Below are 12,664 nucleotides of genomic sequence, written 5' to 3'. Positions count from 1 at the left end.
AGGCCTATAGTCTAGTGATGTATTAAATGCACATAGGTAAATAAATTTATGTGTCTTTTAAAGTGTCTCACCCACACTTCTTTGTGTTCCATCATCAGCCATCATTTAATTCAACCAGTTTTCTTTTTAAATTTGGCTCCTTTTGAACTTGAACATTTTCCACAATACATTCAAAAGAGAGATAACTCGAAAACTATAAATGTGGATTGATATACAATTTATTTTACGTTATGTAAGTACATTGTAAAAAAAAAACACAACAAAATAATATTTATTTCTTTAATAAAATACATCAAAACAATTTTTAAAGTCATGTTTTATTTATTTGGAATTATTCACTGCGTAGTGAATTTCCCAGTTACTGGGACATTTTGAGTTCGGTTAAATCCCACTAACCGGGATGGTATATACCTCGAAAGTAACTCCTGCTGAAAACAATTCGTGCAGGTCATAAAACCGGACTCTGTTTTTTAATAGTTAATTAAAGTGTTTATCGATACAATTTCGTTATTTCGATCGATAATTACGTTGTTAGTTTTTATTAGTCTTATTAGTTTTAATCGAAATAATTATCGTACGATTCCCCATTTCAACTCGCCATGTTTTGACTGCGAACAAACAGCTGATAGCGGTGTGTCTACATTTTTAAAAGAAGCATGGCCTGCAAGACGTCGATAGTGGAAATTTCAGCTCTACTAACGTATGACAGATTATAAAGGTATGTTTCAATACAGGATATGTCGTATTGACTTTTTCTTTTCAAAGTATTTGCACTTTTCAATCTAATCCGAGATTCCTCTGACTCTTACCTCCGCTTTTGAAGTACATCACAATATAAAAGCGGGCGTTAGAGTCAGCGGAATCTCGGAATGTTATCTGTCCAGTGTATTTTCACGGTAGCTGCAACACTGTAGCTCTCCGGGAAAAAAATATTGACAGACCGGAGAGCTACAGGGCCACCCATTGAAAAAATTGTACATGTATATTTATTGCGCAGAAAAACGTGCGCTAGTTTTGGACTGATTTACCTTATTTATACGCAAATTCTGTGAAAACATTAGTACCATTAAATTCTTCATGCAATTTACTACTGATATCGACTCTTTATTTGCCTCAGACTTTCTCCGAAACACGCTACCGACCTCGGAAAATCAAGTATGTTGAATTTACATCGAGATCGAGAGTCGCCATTTTTACATGTAAACAAAATGGACCACATGAATTTACGGGACTGGTGATGGTGTTTAAAAGACTATCCGAGGCAAGTGAAGAGAGGATATCAGTAGTAAATTGCATGAAGAATTTAAAATTAAAAGCAGTGGGAGACTTAAGGTACACAAGAATAGAATGTTTTAATTAGAGTGCATGTTTGCATGATGATAACTTTACCCTAAATATTTAAATATAGCAGATCTTTACCATATCGCCTTCACTTAATTTTTAAATTAAAAACTCATGCTTGTGTTTAATTAAATAAATATATTTGACAAAGTAAATATTCAATCTAATTAAAATTAGACCTTTTGTCTCGCTTTCTGTTATATATGGTTATTGCTTGTGTAACAGGCATGTAAAACAGAGTGCGAGATGAAAAGTCTCAAATTTCAAATTATATCAAGCTCAGAATTTAGGTCAATGTTCCATGATATCTATTAAACAGTCTTCTCAAGATATAAGTATTTCACAGAATCATTGTAATTTGAGAGATTATATTATCTTTTATACATATTGATTCATTTTAGGTAAGCTTTACATGCATACTGTAAAACGAGAAAATATGGCGCACTACAAATTTTAGCGCCTTTGGCGCAACTGCCTCTGAGCGCTAAAATTAATAGTGCGCCAACAATTTTCCATATGTATTAAATTTTTTTAACTTGCAAAACAATAACGTGAGTCCATTTTAAAGGCTATATGGAAGTGTTCATTTAAATATCAGATGCTGTCGATTCTTTTTTTTAAACAATTACACAGGTAAACGGTATGGGTTATCGGGTATAAGTGCCTAAACATGGATTAATTAATTCCGTTTTAATTGCTTTTTAATATTTCTCATTACAAATGTAGCACCTTGAAAATTGGGCTTCTCCCCATGCCACTTCAATTTAGCGCCTCGGGGTGAAAATGTGATTAAACGTGGCGATCGTTAACGCTGACAATACATGCTTGATCATGATTTCTTTCATCTCTGATTAGTGGATATAAAGATAACAAGACGATACCAATTTTTTGTGTTTTTTTAAATGTAAAATTACTGTGAAAAAGATTCTCTCATGATGATCGAGACTCATGGTAAATGTAGCATTCGATTTCACTTCTTTTAGTGTTATCCAAGTCGACACGTTAAATTCAAAATCCAATTACTCAAATTTGTTTACCAGCAAAAATTACACATCATTGCCAATAAACGAAGTTTTCATACCTATCTACTGACGATTTACACAAAAGTAAGTGTATTGTTCTCAACGACAGTTTACCTTGCATGCGAGATAGAAATCAAAGTCGTTGTTTTCATGTGCTTGAGTGAACACAGAACTAAAATTTGGGCGTGATCGTTTATCAAACAACAAAATTTTTTGTATTCTTTTTTAAAGAAAAGATGCATGCGCTAAAATATAATTGCGCTAATGTACTGGCACTTGTGTTTGCGCTAAAATACGTATGCGCCAAATTTTCTCGTTTTACAGTATCACATCTACATAGCATGTAAATAATTTTTACTGCATGTGCCTCAGATCTCTCTCTCGATCTCTCTCTCTCTCTCTCTCTCTCTCTCTCTCTCTCTCTCTCTTTTAATCTTGGCAAAGACTGAAACTGTCAGAGGGCAACTTAATTTTGTGACAAAAATATCTCGATCTTGTAAAAGAAATCCAAAGTGCATTGAATTTTAAAATGAGCATGTATTATTAATCCCTCATTTTTATGCGCATTATACATAGTATTGTTTTTAAAACATGTAATTCGTAAGAAAAAAAAACCCTCGCTAAATTTATTCACAATAAACCCCAGTAGAATTGACAAAACATGGTATACACGTACCAGAAGCTTATACTTTGACACTGCATGTTTGGATTGGTAATATTCCTTTGTAGTTTATGAATTGAAATATTGCTGTCGCACTTCAAGTAAAACAAACTCTCTCTCTCACTCCTGCTCTCGCTCTCTCCCAATCTGATATGTCTATACCCAAGAAATTATTTTAATGGTATGATATTATGACTTGATATGCACATTTTTGTTTTTGTACTGGCTAAATGTTAATGTCATATACCGGTATTTGGATATGTCATACTTATAACACTGCATGGTCAGTGTATTTTTTCCAAAAATATTATGTATATGTTAATGTAAACACAGCTATTACAAGTACATATATGTTAACACAGCTAATTTTTTTTTCTTCATTTCAGCTTAAAGCAGACTCTTGTTACCACATGGCTTCTACCTGTTGATTCTTGTGGTTTCAGCTCTTGAGGTTAACCTGTCACCTCTACCCACATACATATTCCCTGTGTTCTACAGACTATCTACCGGTAATTCAAATTAAATCGGATAATGCATGAACAATAATGGAACTTTAAGAAAGCATCATGTCCTATTGTGGTTTGTTCATGTTTGATAAGAAATTATGAAAAACAAAATTAAGGCTGTTTAAAGAAATATAATTGTTGTGAAAATTTGTTTTTCAATAAAAGTATGCAATTATATTTCCTTCATTTTTTATTTTATAAAGATATTTAGATGTGTTTACATAGTTGAAAAATCACCCAACTCTTTCCAGTTTTCTCCATTAAGATTACATGTAGGATATGTAAATGTACATTTGACTTTTGAATAACACCAGCAATGATTATTACTTATGAAATGAGCAAGAAACAATCTATTTTCATCCTTTTAAGGTATATATGCATAAAAAAAGTAGAAAAAAACATGTCAAATTTGAACATTTTTAATGGAATTCTCCTCCGCTTCCAGCTACCCGGGTGTGTTTGAATTTAATTTTATTTAAGGCTAATGTTGAACTTGTTGATCTTACTGTTTTATCATGGTTAAAAAGAGACAAGAAACCAGAATAGATTAGATTTTTAATAAATATGATTGTTAGCTTACTTTTTTTCATGGAAAAAAGAAATCACATGCAGGAATACTTGTCTATTTATTTATTAAAATGCTACAAATCATTCAAGAAACATAAAAAGATCAAATTTTAGTATCATTGATGATTGTTTTCAAACATGTGTGAGAAATGACTCATAGAAATTGCCACAAGTTTCAGAAAATTAGGCAAAATATTTCAAACCATGACTTTTTATGAAAATCAAAAGATAGGGGGTGGGTATACATGTAAGGGCATTTCTAAGTTATGTGAAGCTTTTATCAAGATAATATCATGTAGATGTATGTTGTATTGAATAAGGTTTCTTATTAAAGGTGGTTGAACAACAATTGACCTCTAAAAGATCAGGTAAAGATGTTTTAAAAAGAAATTGGAAATGGTGGGTTCAATTAAATGGCCATATGTTTATTAAACCTCAATGGAATTGTCAATATGTGGTATACTTTTTTCTCAGAATTGCATTAGCTTTCTTATTCTAAGACAAAGACATCTGTTCATAAAATGTACTAAGTTAAAGGTAGCAAGGGACGATTTGGATAAAGTACCCATTAATATTTTTGTAAAATTAAGGTACATCACTACACCTAGAATTATACTTTTTAAGACACTACTTCACAAGATGGCGATTTAAATGTTTTGTTGAACACTTAATATCGTTCGATTGGGTTGTATACCGTCATAGCTTAATGGTTAAAGTATTGGGTTTCTAAACCATTTGAGTTTTAGTCCGCCTGGAGCTTTTGTTACTGTTTATTGAATTAAATTTTTGAAAATGTAATTGTTCATCCAAATTTGCACATTTTTTGCCTTTTTGACTTAAACACTTCTTATCAATTATGATATCTATCATAATCAAGTAATTTTCTGCTGATTTGAGAAAATATATCAAGGTGTTTTGAGCCACCTTAAGAGATGCTGTACTTGAAGGCTTATGAGTGTTGCTAAGATTCATAAAATGAATTTTAATGATCATCATTAGAGGGATCTCCCTTGTTGGAATTGGTATGCAATATGAAAACCCCTAATGTTTAATACGTATATGAGAATTGAATGGTGAAACTTGCGGCTAAGACTGTTGTGTTGACTTTACACTGTGAAATTGCAAGTTACAAATGGGAGGTTATATAACTCGAAATTTATGTGGATGGGACATTATATACCTATTCACTGGGTATGAGGATGATAGCAAGTTTATTGTCCTCCAAGACAGCCACTATTTCATGGGCGAAGCCAAGTGAAATAGTTGCTGTTGAGGGGGACAAAAAACTGTCTGTCATCCTCACACAACACAACAGTCTTAGTCTGTCTTTCTGTCAGTAAATAGATATAGATATATTAATTATTATCCTGAAGAAAACTTAATTTGTTGGCCATGCAGAATTTCTTGATGATAAACAAATTAGAATTATCGGACTTTGAATTTAATGCTGTGATCGGATTATACCAGAGGTGTTCCGAGTTTAAAAAAGGGAAATCGAATGCTGCCGGTGAATACTTTCGTTGACTATTCACCATGGACAGATAGCATAGAAACTATTTCACAGTTAGATGGAATAGCATGTTTATTCATTGTAATTTTACATAGGAAATATTCACAGAAATATAATAAACTTTACATTGCTAAGTTTCTGACATTTGATGGTGCAACAAGCACACAGTTTGGAAGGTCAAAGGTGACATCTTTTGTATCTGACTCCTTTTCGGCTTTATAACTCAAAAAGTTTATAACCGATTGAAATGAAACTTTGAGAGATTATGTGCAACTATTATGCCTCTAATATAAGATCCTAAAGTTTCTTTGAAAACGACCTTTCCGTGTTTACGTTACGTCATTTAAAAAAAAAATTTAAAAAGTCATTTTGTCATTTCATTCCGATTTTACATTTGTCATTTTACTTATGTAATAGGGCCAAGAAATGAAAATCTGTCACTTCCGGTCGAAACCGGAAGTGATTCAAATTTTTTGAAAAATTAAATTTTTTGATCAAATAAAAAAAAATATATGTATTTGGTAGAGCTTAATAATCTGAATCTAACACTGAAATCCGTTTGAAAATCGGACGATGCATTACAGAGTAATTGGGGTTTAAAAATTGATTTTTCCGGAAATTTTGATTCCGCGTCCTTGGTTTAAAAAATAGCGTAATGTTTAAAGTAAAATTAACTCGTACCAAAAATAATTGCTAAGTCGTACTTGAACAGATTCGGATTTTTTTTGTTAAGTCGTTCTTGAAATCGGAAAGGTTTTTGTGAAGTCGTACTTAAAATAATTCGTATTTTGTTAAGTCGTACCAGGAATAATTCGATTTTTTCATCTTTTTATTTTAGTTACATTTGTTATTGGTTTAAGAGCTCTGCTTCTTACAGGAACTCCCAGCTTTACTTCCGACATTAACGGAAGACCCACTCGTTGCTTTGCAACGAGCTTTGCTCTAGTTATTATTTTATTTTTTATTTTTTTTCTGACTCCTTCTCGGCTTTATATCTCAAAAAGTGTTCATCCGATTTCAATGAAATTTTCAGAGCTTTTGTAAAGTTACCGTGCCTCAAAGATTTTAAAGTTTCAGCATTTACGTCACTTCCGTTCAAATTTGGCGGCCATTTTTAAATTTAAAAAAAGTGATTTTGTCCGGAAGAAATCTCCGTTAACTTTAAAGATATCGCTTTGAAATTTTTACTGATGATAGATGTATCAATTCTATAATGTACTGGGGGGTTTTAAATTTTCTTCATCAATTTTGCTCAAAACCGGAAGCAGTCCCAATTTTTGGAAATTTTCATTTTTTTGAACAAAATAAGACAATACCACAGTCTTTTAGAACTTGCCATGGTGAATTCAAATCTGAAATCCGTTTGAAAATCGAACGACGCATTACAGGGATATCGGGGTTTAAAAATTGATTTTTCCGGAAATTTTGATTCCGCGTCCTTGGTTTAATAAATAGTGTAATGTTCAAAGTAAAATTAACTCGTACCAAAAATAATTGTTAAGTCGTACTTGAACACATTCGGATTTTTTTTTAATGAAGTCGTTCTTGAAATCGGAAAGGTTTTGTTAATTCGTACTCAAAATCATTCGGATTTTGTTAAGTCGTACCAGGAATAATTCGATTTTTTCATCTTTTTATTTTAGTTACTCTTGTTATCTGTTTTAGAGCTCTGCTTCTTACAGGAACTTCCAGCTTTACTTCCGACATTAACGGAAGACCCACTCGTTGCTTTGCAACGAGCTTTGCTCTAGTTATTATTTTTTTTTTTTATCCGCAAATTTTGTGTAGGCCATTTCTCGTACATTTGTTGTCTGATTGTTATGAAACTTTCGGGGTATGTAGACAATGTTAATATCTCGGGACGTTTTTTTCAAATTTTTAAAATTCACTTCCGGTTATGAGTTATTGCCCTTTAATTGAAAATTGGGGGGTCTTTTGTCCAGAGTTGATCTCGGGAACTACAAAAGATAGTTGCATGAAATTTAGCAGAATTGTTGGTAACATTTTATAGTTTTGCTGGCATGAAAATTTTGGCAAAATGGTTTTTCGTTTTTAAGCTATTTGCCGGTAAAGTTTAAGGTTTTGGGGGGTCTGAAATTTTGTTGCTTTTTGTATAATAACCTTTAAACTAAAAATATTTTGTTAATACATATAGAACAAAAGTTGTTAAGAATAACGAGAGCTTTCATTTAAAATTAAGAAAAAAAAGGCTGGCCCCTATAATTAGGGGTCAGCAGCTCATACACGTATTTTTCTGATAGCAAAAATCGTTATCATTTTATGAAAAAAAATTAATTCAGTTATTGTTAATATATTAAATAATGTCATTTGGTGTCAAATTAAAAAAGTTCTGTGCCCTATTTTTTTTCAAATTTCATAAAACAAATATGTGTGAATCGTACATGAACGAGTTAATTTGTCTACATAGACACACAAGCGAACAAATGCCGTTTTAAGGCCCAAGCATTTACTGCATTACATTGTGTTGCGTCTTAGATAAATTGTTGTGATTCAATTTCATTTTTTTTTCATCTAGGCTATATCATTTTTGAATTCAACTACTTATTTAACACGTTCTAATCGGCCACGCAGAACAAATGTTTGCAATGTTTGTCGCGGACCCGCGAATGTAAACAGTAACGAACGGCATTGTAGAAAAGAGAGAGCGTAATGCAGAAGATAAGTTGTGCATTTTTCGGTGTACACATGCATTTTCAAGTTACTGTGAAACATATGAACATGCACAGGGAACAATACTACATATTTGTATAAGGAGGGATATATTCTCGTGTGAATCGTTTACGAGGAAATTCTGACAGCCACACTTCTGTCGACCTTGTCGACGGATGTTTATGTTTCCATTGATCAGCCGTTGATAAGCTACGAGTAATAAAGGGGAAAAGATGGACATTAAAGTGTGTGATCTATGTGGATGTTACTGAAGAAGGTGAGGCTTTTTATTCCTTTTAAAGTTTCTTGTCTATAGTGGTTAAAATGTCAGCATGTTAACTGGTTAACATTTAGTCTATAGATGTACATGTAAGTACGTGCACACTGTCACTGATGTATGTTATTTTTCTAGTCCAGACAATATAAATCCTTTTAACAGAATTGAATCCCAAATGTTGTACCTTTCACTTGTTTTTTTCTCCTTTTTTACCAGAATTTTGTGTAAATTAAAATTCAATTTATTGACAAAATCCACATGTGGCGAAAGTCATACATACAGTATACAAATATACATGTAGTTGGTACTGTACATAGATTTTCTTATTATATGTCCATCGCGTATGAATTTACAAATATATCTTGATGATTTAACATCTGCTGGGTTAAGAATTTTATAAGAATTACAGAGTTAAATGTTTTGTTATGGTGTGGGTGTGTAATGTTTACTAACGTGTAATTTTTACATTGTTTACTGGATGTTTAGACTTGCTCGAGGTTCATTGGTGACTAGCTAGCTGGAAAGGATGACCGAATTTATCTATTTAAAAAAAAATCAGATTGTGAATTTTCAACTCAAAATTCAAAGCAGGGTCTAATTAGAAACATATGATCATATTCTTGTGCGGAAGACTCCAAATGTAGACATAAATACCCTGTAGACATACATTTAACATCAAGTAAATAAAATTGTTTACTTCAGACTTCAGAGTTAAAACATGACTGAAAAGTCTTTAATATTTTTATGATGCCGATCAATGTATCATTAGAGAGGTTTAGCAGACCAACGGGTACCCGGTACATGTACTTGTACATGTAGTTTACAAGTTAGAACTATGCGTACCACTCTACCAGTTCACATAATTTATCTTGTTTAGCAGTTTTGATATGTACTTGAATTGTCCTTGTTAATGTTTAAAATGTAATTTTTCATTTATATTCTCTTTTTTTAATCTGACTACTGGCAGTACTGGCATGCCAGCAGTTCTTGTCAAGGACCATTTCTCACTGGTGCAATGTTACATCATATTTTCGTATATAATTTTATGTGTTGATAAAATGACGTAACAATGCACTGATGAAAAATGGTACTCAACGATAACTGATCGCACGCCAATATTGATTAATTACAGACAAAAACTGAAGGTTGCAAGTGTTATTTTTTTATTGAACACCATTGTTTAAAATAACTTTTTATATATGTGACGGTCAGACCGGTTTAAATACCAGTGTTCAGTTGGTAGAGCACCTGACTAGAGATTCAGGGGGCCCAGGTTTAATTCCTGGTTTGGTCCTTCATTATTTCTCCCATCCTGTTACAATATTAAGGCTTGGACGTTTCTGTACTTAGCCGATTCGGTACATATCACTATACATGAGATGCGATACGATACATATCACGATACATTGCAACTAAATGAAAACATGAATAAGGGTTAAAAATTTATTCAATCTGTCGATGTATTACCGCATGTCCAAAGTTATTTTGATATATTTAAAATGAGCGTTGCACAATTTACAAATTACTTAAGTCTCATATACACTACTTTTTCATTAACAAGTAATCCAAAAGTTGTCCACACTCCAGATTTAGCTTCCTAACAGGTTTGACAACTTTACGAGGTTTTCCGCCATCTTTGTACTTTCATATTAGGCGCGCAGACTAAAAATAGCCGATATATGAAGCTCAGATATTTTTGGAAAATAAAAAAAAGACCGCATAGGTATCGTAATGTATTAATGGTAAATGTAACAATCCAAATATCGTCAAAATAAATACCGTGATGCACCGGTGCATCGGTGGATCGTTCCATCCCTATACAATATTGGTGTTGTAACCAACCCCTGGAACTGACAGGTTAACTCCTGCCAGGGGAAGAGCCAGGGGTGATCTTTGAGGGTGAAGATCATTTAAGGGGGGGGGGGGGATGTGACGGTCAGACTGGTTTGAATACCGGTGCCAGATACATGTAGCTCAGTTGGTAGAGCACTTGACTAGAGATTCAGAGGGCAAGGTTCGAATCCCAGTCTGTTCTGTCATTATTTCTCCCATCTTGTACATATATATATCAGATCTATTCAAGTCAGTGTCAGCTACCTTATGCATAAACAATTTTACCCGCTCCTAAACCACAAACTTTCTTATAAGTGGATTCAGCTTACCGTTGATTGGCTGCTGTTGCAGCAGACTTATAATATATGCACGCACAAAACACAATGAACTTATCAGAGAATGAAAAATTCGAGTTACTTTCAACTGTTGGAATTTGGGTATTTTTTAAAAATGTATACTTGTGACAAAACATTTAAGAAATAAACAACGTTATTTAGTGAACATGGCGTTATGAATAGCAATTGCTCTGTTGGCATATTCCATGATGCGCGCTAGCGCATCATGGAAAATATGCCAGCAGAGCAGTTGCTATTCATAACGCCATGTTCACTAAATAATCGTTGTTTATTACTTATATTTGCATTTACCACTCGCAAATACCCTGTATTAGCCTAGACCTTGACATTTAGCTATTACATCAAAAGTAAACATTCAGACTGTAATGTATCTTTTTAATTCACATAGATTTGTTAACAGAATCAATGATATGTTATAACAGTAATTCCTTTAAATTGTTATCAAAAACATGTTTTAATATTACATGTAAATGCGTCAATTTTAATGGAGATGGAGAAAAACAAATGATGTATCGTATAGTGGTATAAATCTATAACGTCATGGAAAAGTATATATAACGTTACACCTTTATGCATGACGTCATAGTATACTGACAGAGCAATTGCGATTATAGAGATATAATTGCAGCTCCTCCGTATGGGCTTACAGTGGGAAAGAACAATGGAAATGCAAATATATGATTATGTGGTACATACAGCTGTAGCTTTATGAAGAAAATTTGGGTTAGACATATATATCTACCATGCAAGTAAATGATATTTACTAAAACTTCCAATTAATGACGCACGAAATATACGCTACTTTTATAAAGATTGACATACATGTAATGTAACACATTCTGTGAAAAATAATCTATTAAAAATTCTTCATTAAGTTTACTCATACATGTTTTATGCTTATTACACAGAGTATTGTTTTTAAAAAATGTAATTTAAAAGAAAAGAAACCAAAACCCTCGCCAAATTTATTTGCAAAATAAAAACCCGCTAGAATTGATAAAACATGGTATACCAGAAGGAAATACATGTACTTTGACGCTGTTCAGATGGGTAATATTCCTTTGTAATTTTCGAATTGAAATGTTTGACTGTTGCACTACAAGAAATAAACTCTAGCTCTCTCTCTCTCTCAAACTCTCTCTCAATCTAATAAGTGTCTATACCTAAGAATTTTTTTAAATATTATATTATGACTTGATATGCAAATTTTTGATCTTGTACTGCCTAAATGTTATGTCATGTATTGGGATATGTAATACTTATTACACTGCATGGTCAGTGTATTTTTACCAGAAATAATATGCATATGTTAATGTAAACACAGCTATTACTAGAACATGTATGTAAACACAGCTAATTATTTATTTTTTATTTCAGCTCAAAACGGACTCTTGTTCCGACATGGCACCACATTGCTTTTACCTGTTGATTCTTGTGGGTCAGCTCTTGAGATTAACCTGTCACCTCTATCCACATGCATATTGCTTGTGTTCTACAGACTTTTTACCGGTAATTCAAATTAAATCGGATAATGCATGAACAATAATGGAACTTTATGAAAGCATCATCCCATGTTGTGGTTTGTGTTTGATAAGAAATTATGAAAAACAAAATTAAGGCTATTTAAAGAAATTCATAATTGTTGTGAAAATTTGTTTTTCAATAAAAGTATGCAATTATGTTTATTTTTTATTCTATAAAGGTATTTAGATGTGTTTACATAATTGAACCCCCCCCACCCCCACCCCATCCAATTGTCTGCATTAAGATTACATGTAGGATATGTAAATGTACATTTGACTTTGAAATAATAACTGCTGTGATAATTACTTTTGAAATGAACATGAAACAACCTATTTCTACCTTTCTAAGGTATATATGCATAAAAAAAGGAGAAAAACATGTCAAATTTTGAACATTT

General features: G+C 32.5%; 2 long non-coding RNA genes across 2 annotated transcripts; both read left to right on the top strand.

Annotated features, from left to right (window-relative positions):
- Positions 1-424: 424 nt before the first annotated feature.
- On the top strand, positions 425-3,707 carry LOC128160190 (uncharacterized). The gene is made up of 2 exons (XR_008240251.1): positions 425-1,332; positions 3,411-3,707. It is a non-coding gene; the product is annotated as an uncharacterized LOC128160190 (long non-coding RNA).
- A 4,399-nt stretch (positions 3,708-8,106) lies between these two features.
- LOC128160038 (uncharacterized) lies at positions 8,107-12,422 on the top strand. Its single transcript, XR_008240229.1, has 2 exons — positions 8,107-8,554; positions 12,121-12,422. It is a non-coding gene; the product is annotated as an uncharacterized LOC128160038 (long non-coding RNA).
- The last annotated feature ends 242 nt before the right edge of the window (positions 12,423-12,664 follow it).

The sequence above is a fragment of the Crassostrea angulata genome, chromosome 8 (genome assembly GCF_025612915.1).
Source record: "Crassostrea angulata isolate pt1a10 chromosome 8, ASM2561291v2, whole genome shotgun sequence".
Lineage (NCBI taxonomy): Eukaryota > Metazoa > Mollusca > Bivalvia > Ostreida > Ostreidae > Magallana > Magallana angulata.
This window is presented reverse-complemented; position numbering and strand designations above follow the sequence as displayed.